The sequence below is a fragment of the Camelus bactrianus genome, chromosome 9 (genome assembly GCF_048773025.1).
Source record: "Camelus bactrianus isolate YW-2024 breed Bactrian camel chromosome 9, ASM4877302v1, whole genome shotgun sequence".
Classification (NCBI taxonomy): domain Eukaryota; kingdom Metazoa; phylum Chordata; class Mammalia; order Artiodactyla; family Camelidae; genus Camelus; species Camelus bactrianus.
The window spans coordinates 32,171,411-32,181,841 of NC_133547.1; the positions used below are offsets into that span (position 1 = coordinate 32,171,411).

Consider the following 10,431-nt stretch of genomic DNA (forward strand, 5'->3'; position numbering starts at 1 on the left):
CCTCCCCACACGCACACCTGGAGGCCCTGCTGCCACTCGCGCAGAGCTTCTGTTCTCAGATTACAGGCAGCTCCTTCTGGGTGGATGCACAACAAGACCCTCCTTCCAGCAGTGCTCAGATAGCTCCTGCAGGTGTCTTTTTTTTCTTTCCCTCCCCCTCGCTGCACTTCACTCGTTCCACCTCGTCTCCCTAGTCCCCAGATGCCCAGACATGCCTGCTAACTTCACTGCTCTCCTCCCTGCAGTCTCCCTCCCACAGCCAGTCACCAGAAAGCAGAGCACGCATCTTTGGTTGGTGCGCATAGCAGCAGCTGAGTCCCAGCAGAGACGTAAGTTGGAATTGACTCTATCCATTTAGAACCTTAGGTATTGTTTCTGGACTGTCTCGGAGCACTTACTGGTTAGGATTGAATAAAATATATGCATATATGTCTTACCTACAGCCTTTCTTCAAAGCATCTTTTAAAGCCTGAATAACAGCCAGTCTTTCCAGGCTCTCCGTGATGAAGGAGGGGTGTGGTGACTCTTGAGAAGCCTACTTTCCAGAAAAGAATCCTAAAGGGAAGAGCTGTAGTGACTTGCCCAGAGTCACATGGTGAGTCTGTCCTCTGGGGAGGATCAGTGCAAGTATTTCACGGCCCTCAAGACGTGTTCTTGCTTTCCACACAACTTCAGAGGGCACGTTAATGTAAAACTGAGATTTGAACCCTGGTTGGTTGGGGGGGGGGGTCAAGTCACTACTTACAATCCCCTTTTCTTGAGGGCGGTGAGTTTCAAACAGTTGCTTAAGGAAATTCAAGGGTCCACAACGGTGCTTCAGGGGGAAATAATAAAATGTCTTCTGCTGAACAATGAGTATTTAAACTGTCAGGGAATTCTGACTTTCACCTCATTTAGATATTGAAGTTGTGTGTATGTAAGACTTCATTTTTTAAAAGTTTGAAGACCACTGTCTCATGCTGTTGCCCCAGGCAGGCTAGGGTACAGTTCTTGAGAATCGGCTCTCCAGTAACCTTGCACGCACAAGGAGCAGAAGAACGTGAAGGTCCAGGCGGACTGTGTGGCACAGAAATGGTTTCTCATCAAGAGAAGTGCAGTTTATTATGCTCTGAAATAATTTGAGATCGAAAGCTTTTCCTTTTTTTTTTTTTTTTTTTGGCCATTTGCCTTTGATTCATATTGACCAAACAGGCAGGGAAAGAAAGTTTCAATCCACAGCACTTACTAATATTTTGTGTAAGGGTCCTTCGCTTTGTGATTTCATACCATACCTCAGAAAGGACACTATTTCCCACTATTAGTCTCACCTTGGATCTAACTGGAGGTGTTCAAACGGTCTTCTAAAGTCTCTAGACTGCGGGAGTGATTCTGCTGGTATTCACAAGAGCTTTAGGTCAGTTCCCAGATTCTCTGACCCTGTTACATTACTTTGCTATTAGCTCATGACAGTGAAAGCATGTTTGGGGAATCTTCTAAACAAGTAGACAAAGTCTACCTTTTCCAATCTATGTAGAAACCCTCCTGTCAGACTCTCTTCAAACATCGTTCCTTCTCTGGAGCAATCCAGTTCATCCGACTAGCGCACTGCTGCTCAGCCTCCAAGCTCTCGCTTGAGGGTCTCCTGCCACCGAAGACGTCTGCGTTGGCTCTATTTTGTTCACCTGGCCACACTGACTCATGGTTCTTCTCCCCTGTGCTCTGCCGCCAGGGAGGCTGACCTGTGTCGACTTTATCAGTGGATGTCCTTTGCCTTCTTTTGGGTTCAGCCAGTATGAGTACTTGCAGAAGATCAGAAGAGTGACTCGAGGGTTTTTATCTCCCCAGTTCTCTCCCTGGGAGCAAGCTGGCTAGCCAGCACCCCTAAACTGCACGGGCTAGCTGCATCCCCGAATTGAAGACCACAGCACCTGGTAAGCAGTTTGTTTGCTTGTTTGTTTTTTCCCAAACAGCTCTTTCTGTCCCAGGACCCAGAAATTTCTATCTCCCTTTACTCCACGAAGCCTGGGAGCATAAGGACCTCCAACATACTGCACTGTCTTGTTTCCCTACATTTGCCCACCTTTAGGTAAATAGTCACGTTAAAAGCTTTTTTTTTAAACCACCCAGTTTGAGGATTTCTGGGTTTCTTGCTAGGATTCTAACTGGGACACTTTCCCTGACCCCAGCCTCTCCGAGTGGATCTCTGTTTCCACTGCATTTCCACTACAGCTTAAGGACGGATGGCACTTACACTGTTCCAATGATCTGTTTATAAGTCTATTTCCCTTCCCAAATTTTGAAGATACTCTTGAATCCCAAGCTTTGAAGATATGCAATGTTTGGCGTACTCCAGGGACTTGGTGAAAGTCCGTAAAGACATTTTCGGCCACTGCTTATTCGTCAGCCTACTAACGTGCTAGCAAAGCTCTGAAGAGCAGAGCCTCCTAGCACAACTGCATTTAAGTACACATTGTCATTTTCATTCTAAGGCTCAGAGAAAAGAACAAACAAAGAGGCTTAGTGGTGTCTTTATCTCTCATTCTTAAATGTGAATTCTTCTGGGACAGAATTCTTTTTCCCCCCAGTATTTTGCAAGTGTCTGACATAGAACAAGCACTCAGCAAATGTTTGCTGGATAAATGAATGAGTCTCTGTTTTCCTTCTGTGTGAAATCCACATAGTCAGGAAAGAAACTAAATAGATATGATACCCTTTTTTATTTTCTTATTGTTAGTATTTGATAGATATATATATAGTTTTTGCAGCTTAATTCTGGGAACAAGAGTATACGGGCCCTGTTGTTTTCCAAATACTCAGAAGTTAGAGAAGAGAAACCCAGTAAAGACAGTGAAAGCAGAGATTCCTTGTCTATGGAAGATTTGCATATTTTTATTAAGTCAGTCATCTTTATTTATATTTAGGACTCACTGCCTTTTTTCATAGTTTCTGAGAATGTGGAAATAGGAAGGAATCTTAGAGAGGACCTCATCCAGTCTTTAATAGGTTAAAATATTTATTGTACACCTTCTATGTACCTGACACAATCTTAAGTACAGGAAATGCAGTAATGAACAACATCAGCTAAAATCTCTGCCTTCGTGGAGTTGATACGTGAGAAAGAGTGAGAGAGACCGGAAAACAAATAACTAAAGTATATGTTTGGTTAATTAGAGAGAACTATTAAGGAAAGGACAGGAAATGTCAAGGATTGCGTCTTCTGGATGAGAAATTTCACCACCATACCCTTAACAGAGTGGCACTGGCTCTACCATTCTAATGATAATGTTGGGACATTCTAATGATGGGATGCTCTGCCCTGGAAGGTAGGTACTCACTTGAATGGATTCCTCTAGTTGCTAGACTTTTTTTCATACATTGAGACCAATTCTTAGTTGTCCATATCAAATGAGAAAATGTCACCTTAATGGCAACCCTCTAAATTATTCATTGCAGCACTATATACTGTAGCCAAGACATGGAAGCAACCTAAATGTCCAGCAACAGATGATACAGGATAAAGAAGATGTGGTGTATATATACAATGGAATACTACTCAGCCATAAAAAGAATAAAATAATGCCATTTGCAGCAACATGGATGGACCTGGAGATCATCATTCTCAGATCATCAAAAAAGAGAAAGAAAAATACCATATGATATCATTCATATGTGGAATCTAAAAAAAGAAGAAAAAAAAGGGACACTAATGAACTCAAATACAAAACAGAAACAGATTCACAGACATAGTAAACAATCTTATGGTTTCTAGGGGGAACGGGGATGGGAAGGGATAAATTTGGAAGTTTGAGATTTGCAAAAATGTTAGCCACCATATATAAAAATAGGTTAAAAAAATAAATTTCTTGTTTAGCACAGGGAACTATATTTAATACCTTATAATAACCTTTGATGAAAAAGAACATGAAAACAAATATATGTATATATATGCATGACTGGGACACTGTGCTGTACACCAGAAATTGACACATTGTAACTGACTGTACCTCACTTAAAAAAAAAAAAAGATTAGTGTTTACCAGCAAAAGAACAAAAAGCCCTTTGAATTAGAAAATAAACTGTTGAGTTTCATTACTCACAATATCTAAGGGGATCCCAAAAGTGAGTTTCTTGTCTTTTAAACATAGTTGATCCTGAATATACACAAAGCTGTGACAACAACAATAGTATTCATGTGTGTTCCTGCTTCACCCTTTGAAAAGTACATTCACATATTTTATATTGCCCTTTACTCCTCAAAGTAACTTCAAAATAAAGCATCTTTAGACTCCAAATGAGGTGACCAAGCCTTCGATGTTGAGTGAGGGGTTTGGCAGATGTCTGAATTACATATCAAGGAGACTTGAAAAATCTGAATGTACACCAGTATATTAAAAAATCAGGCTCCCAGGCTGAGTAAGAAGGTGGTTATATCTGTTTTCCTGATGATCTGGCCTTTATGATCAGCATTTACCGTTGTCTTTTGATGGTGTCAGCATCATAATTTAGCAATTTATAGTCCTGTATGTCTTCTGCTGATCATTGAGGAAAAGCTTCCTAAACATTTCCTTCCTGTCCAAATTAAACCATCCAGTTACCAAGAAATTAGCAATATGCGTATGAAAGAGAAAGCAAAAGCTTTAATTTCTAAGATGTTTAAATTTTTTAAAAAGCACATCACCCATATGTTTGGGGGACAAAGACTTCTAGATGCTCCAAGTAGGACTGCTTACTCATCTGGGCCCTTGGGCTGCTTCAAAATCTTCAGCATTTTGCTGAAAAGAAAGGATTTTTCCTTCATGTAAAATCTGAATTCTCTGACAGCAAAGGTCATGGAATAATGTCAATCTAGCAAAGAGATGGAAGAACCCACTTAATGTCCTCGGGTGTAATCAGGCCCTAGAAAAGTCCCCCTTTAAACAGAGACTGTTCTTCCTGAACCGAAGGCAAAGCCATGGAATCCAGTCCTGTGAAATGCCTTGTTTAATAGAAAAGGGAGCTAAAAGCCTGAGTTTACAATGGAGAGACCCTAGCTGTGTCCCCTCTACATTCTAGGCAGCATCTCCTCCCCTGGGCTCAGCAGCCCAGACATCCTGCCACCTGTACTAAATTACAATTTTTAAATCTTAAGGGAACCTAAGTAGAAAATCATAGGTACCTGGGAACAGATCCACATCTTTTAGGATTTCCTCACTATCCATTTGCTGTGTCTTGTGACCACCTAGATAGGACATACGTAAAAACTTTCGTCAGAAAAGTAAGTGATCATAGATTGTAGGTAACATCAGAAGGAAAGGATGAAGAGGGAAATGTGAGTGGAGGCTGGAGGCAGGGAGATGGATTACCCAAGATATTTGGCTAGAGATAGAAAAAAAAATGAAAAGGTCACAAATATCTATGAGCTTTTTTTCTCTCTCGCAATGTCAGTGAACAGTGGATTGAGAAGTGATGAGGCCTTTGTCACTGGGCGGTTCACGCACCGATCTCTCACCAGAGGAAGAATATCAGCAGGGCCTCACTTCCAGAGCCTCCAAGATGGAGGATGTCTTCATGAAAATGCTCTTCATATCTCCGGGCCCATCAGCTAATCTAGCGGACATGCTTTAGGTCCAAAATTTGGCACCAAGATCTATGTATGTCGGGGAAGAGGAGGAGTATATGTCCCGTTTCATAAACAACTACTGAATTCATGTTGCCTTTTTGCTAAACATATGACAGTAATTCAATGATAAGAGGTCCAGACTTCATATTTCAGACATGTCCATGCATGCTAGGACAGGGGACAATGCAAAGGCAGGTGTATTTCAGATCTCAGAGAGGACACTGCATTATTATTGGGACTAAATTTATTGTGTTTATGCATTTAATTGCACCTCTGAGTCTTACAGATACTGATGTAGACTTACACGTGTCTGCCGAAACATACACTAATTTTCCATCACGCTTGGTCACCCACCTACAAAAGCTCACAATGAGCGATGTATAGTGATGGGTGCTCCATGGTTCCTTAAATATTTGGGGAAACCCGTCCCTCATTTTCACCTTCACACACACTGAACCTATCCAAAGGGTGAGGATCAGAGAAGTGCCCTCTCACTGCTGTCGTTAAAAAGTGGTAAAAAGTGATGGAACTGGTCAAGAGTGGCGTCCCTTCCACTTCCTCATTTGGAATCAATTGTTTTCTGTGGACTCTCTTGCAATACCATAGGATACAGGTTCTGTAATCTGTAGATCAGCTACAGTCTGAATTAAATAAGCTTTTGATAAAAAAAGCTTGACTGAGGTCCAGCATTACAAACCTTAGTGCTAGAGAAGTCGTATTTGCTCTCCTTGTAAAGTGTTAGAAGAGAGACTTGGCCTAATGGCAGTGGAAAGTGGAACTTTAATAGGCTTTACCACTTAGGAGCCAAGGTACCCAGGACTTGACACCTGATGTCTGTGAGCCTCAGTGTCCTCCACTAGAAAAAGTAGATGCTAATGAAAACTCTTCATAGAGGTTTTGTGAGAATCAAATGCGAGAATGTATACACAGTGTCTAGCACCCAACATTCACCTAAGAACGGTAATTCCTCTTGTCATAATATCGTTCCTTTTTCATCCTCAGTTTTGCGTGTAACACCATTTCCAGATTCTCTTCCCTCCAGCATGGAGATATGTTTTAGTTTCTTTCAGTCCTGGTCCAGCATTGAATTGGATTCTTTCCTAACACCCACCTCCTTTGAAGATCCCCCTCCCTTTTTTAGGATGCTTTCTACAGATCAGCTTTTTCTGCACGTGGACGGTATGTCAAAAAACTTGCGTGTACTTCACAAATATTAGGATCTCATTTAATCTTCATAATAACATGTGTAGAATTACGTACGAGGTAAATCTGAGGCTCAGTGAGTTTATATAAAACACCCGGAGTGGAAGAGCAGGTGTGTAAAAGTCCTTCCATCTATAATATACTTTTCAGTTAAGAACAGAGGGGATAGCTTTCCCTTCGGAGCAAGCAGAGGATAAAATCAAAAGCAGAAACAGACTCTGAGAAGTGGAAAGAAAGGAGGGGAACTTAATCACGCCTGAGGCTCACCTGATCCAGATTCCCATCGTCCACCAATTTAAGAGGATGTCCGGGAGTTGAAGGACTATAACCATGTCTTTGAAAACAAACTTTAGTCTGTGGGTCCCTTTCCTCTGCCTTGTCACGGATGCAATGGCAGGATGGGATGGTTTTGTTCACCAGCCACGCTGACAGCACAGTCCAATGGAAACTCAGCACCAGAGGCGCGGCCAGTTCCGGGGGGCGCAGATCCGCAGCAGGCGGGGGCCTCACAGGGGGCCTCTGCTTTCCTAGTTCCAGCAGGCCTGGCTTAAAAACAAGAAAGACAAAAGCAACAACATGGCCTGCCTGTCGCTTCCCTCTGAGCCATGTCACTTGCCATAAAACACTTCTATTGCCACGTGCACTTGGAGTAATTTCCTTTCAGGCCTGGCTCCTCCTCCGAGATTTTCAGGTAAACAGCATGAGATTAGCGTACGTACTGCGTAGCTGGGAGCATGACTGCTTTTCCTTCAACATTCTTATTAAATTGAAGCCACGGCAAATGAGCTTAATGTAACGGTGATTTTGAACGTCAGAGGAAGAACGAGTTACTAGGAAGGAATGAATCCTATCATCAGCAGAAATCTTACAACAAATCTCCCAATGTCGAATTTTACAGGGAGAAACCTCTGTGTGCAGAAGTGTGTGTACACTTCCAGGTGGTGGGGTTTCCTGTGATGGCTCTGTCTACACAAGTGTGTCTACACCGTGTCCGTTTCACCGGCTTTTCCTGAGGCTAAAGTTTCCCCACTTGGCAATGACGGGGCACAGAGGCAATTAGCTCTAGACAACTGATTCTTCTCCTGATTTTGGCGCTGCTCTGGAAGGGCTCCCAGTTCAGAATGAGGAGAGAGGAAAAAGAGAATTGAAGAGACAAGAAGGGAGGGAGGACACGGGCTCGGGGAAGGGAGAGAGAGAGAAAAAAAAAAGACTTCTGACAAAACACTACTTGAAAACCAGCATTATCAGTACAATCATTGTACTCGATGTGAAATGGCGCAATTTAAAATTCCTAATGAAGTCGATTTTAACTGTGAAATATACAGATTTGGAAAGATGTTTCTATTGTAAAAATTATGGACCCTGTGAAATAGATGTTTCTTTTTTTTCCCTCCATTTTAACCTTTGAGGGTAACTTTACTCTAAATTATGTGAAGTTATCAGCCATATCCAATTAAAAATGCTAAGCCAGTTTCGTCTTGAAAGAGAGACACTGACAATATCTAAATATATATATGATAAATTATTGTCAGAGCCACGGCTTCTCCCTACTGTGCTTATACAACAGTGTCATCTAGTGGACACTGGTCAGGCAAGTTGTAGCCAAGACCCTCGCAGGAGCCTATTTAAAATGAGCTAGTATTACACGAAAATATGCTTTGTCTTTTTCAATTTCCTGAAACTAAAGCAATTTAAATAATTATTTCTAATCCAGGCCATCATTTCATTTTTTTCTCCAGAATAGTCAAGGAACTGAGAACTTTCTTATGCCTACAGAAAGAAAAATAAGACAATTTTTCTTTTTTAAGATAGCAAAGAACAAAAGAAAATAACTAAATTACAGTAAAAGGTAGATGTCAGCAAATGGATAGCAATTAGGAGGAGGAAGTTGAAGCTGAAAGATTATTAGTGAGATTCCAGTCTAAATTTAAATGAATAGTGGCCACATCACAATGACAAAACAAAGGCAGGGTATGGGAGTTCTGTTGTCTTATTTCCAAAGCCTTGTCATTTTTCTAGTACTTATTTTGTGTATTGGTATAGAAAATGTATCTCTTTTAAAACAAAATTTTTCAAAAGCCCATCAATTTCTTTTAAAAAGCATAAAATGTCATTCATTTTGAGCATGAAATGTCTGTTTTATCACAGCCGTTTAGCTTTTAATTTTTCTCTAAATAATCAAATCCTGGAAATACATAATGGGCACTGAAAGATATTCCGTAATTTTGCTGATTCCCTACATGTTTTATTGAAAAATATGAAAAATTGTACTTGCTTAAAATGGTACAAAAGTTAGGCTTTTCAGCATTTCATCAAGATAAATGTGAACAGTAATTTTTTAAACCACGGTACACTATCATGTGACTGTTTTTATTAGACAAGTGGCTTTTAGTACCGACATGCCCTTGTGCTTTGAAACTACCTGAAGGTAGGATTTTTGTGTTAAAGCTTTTTATTTTTGTTTCAGAGGAAGAGGGAAAAAAGGCATATTAAGCCTATGGTTGAGTATAGAGTTCTATTTTCCAAGTATCTAGCTCTAGTTTCATATTCTACTTCCTCTAAATGAAGGTTTCATGCCAATTTGGTATCTTTGATAGTATTGTGTTACTTGGTTTGAAAATGTTAAAGTGATGGTGTAAAGCAAATGCTGCTAAATTCATCACCCCTTGATTGGACACAATGTAGTTTTTGCTATCGCTTACGATTTTTAAAGTATCGCTGGCATGAAATACCTAATACGATACAGTATGACCCAGTGCTCTATTGATACGTTACACTGGAAGTTCTTGCCCGAATCTTCCACCATATTATTAAGAAAACGTTTGGTTGTTGAGATTAGTCAATTTGAAGGAACGTAAATGTTTAGCAAATTTGACCATTCATTTGAAACAGACTTTTTTTTTCCCTTAGCAAATGGAAAATACTCAGCCCTGCCTTAATACTGTGCAATTTTGCCTTTATTTTTTTTATGTGATACAAACAAATTAAGTGAAAATTCCATATACCTTCTGGTTGTAATTTTTATTGAACATTAGTTCAGAATTAGGAGGATGTTGGTGTTTCAAGATATAATATTTACCTTGATTGGTTCATAATCCACATGTAAAATTCACTCATCTTCTGTAGTATAAAACCTGTTATAAGTAAAAATGTCATATTTTAAAATATGTATGCAGGATGTGTTCATTTGAAATACTGAGTTTTTACCTTAAATTACCTGTAAATTAACTTGTGCAAATTATTTGGGCCTCTCAGAGAGAAAGAAAAATCTAGAATTTTGATGTTACCAGGAGAAGATAAATTATTTCTAAATATGCACCTTTTTTCATGTTGCAGAATAAGTGAGCACTTTGCACTCAATCAAAATTAAATTTGCAAGTCGTAGAATTGAACTGGTAGCTAATAGGTAAGGCTCAGGTTTGGTATTTTCAGCCCATTCTTACCCTATCCATCAAAATTTACTAAGTACCTGCCAAAGACTGTGAAAGGCACTGTGGGTAGGACAGAAAATGGCAAACATGTTCTATGACCTTCCTAAACCTTACGATTCAGTTGAAGAGATAAAGCATAGGTAAGTGAGAAACTCAATGGCAATGCAAGATTTAAATAACAGTTCAGTTCAATAATAGGCATGTGACAGAGAGGTTCAA

The 10,431-nt window shown here is 40.1% G+C and overlaps 1 long non-coding RNA gene across 2 annotated transcripts; it reads left to right on the forward strand.

Annotated features, from left to right (window-relative positions):
• The first annotated feature begins 171 nt into the window (after window positions 1–171).
• On the forward strand, window positions 172–4,649 carry LOC141578611 (uncharacterized). 2 transcript variants are annotated; one of them, XR_012509128.1, is made up of 5 exons: window positions 172–329; window positions 444–595; window positions 1,709–1,910; window positions 3,151–3,302; window positions 3,433–4,649. It is a non-coding gene; the product is annotated as an uncharacterized LOC141578611 (long non-coding RNA). The 2 variants fall into 2 exon arrangements; XR_012509127.1 differs by having other exon boundaries at window positions 3,151–4,647.
• Window positions 4,650–10,431: the final 5,782 nt, after the last annotated feature.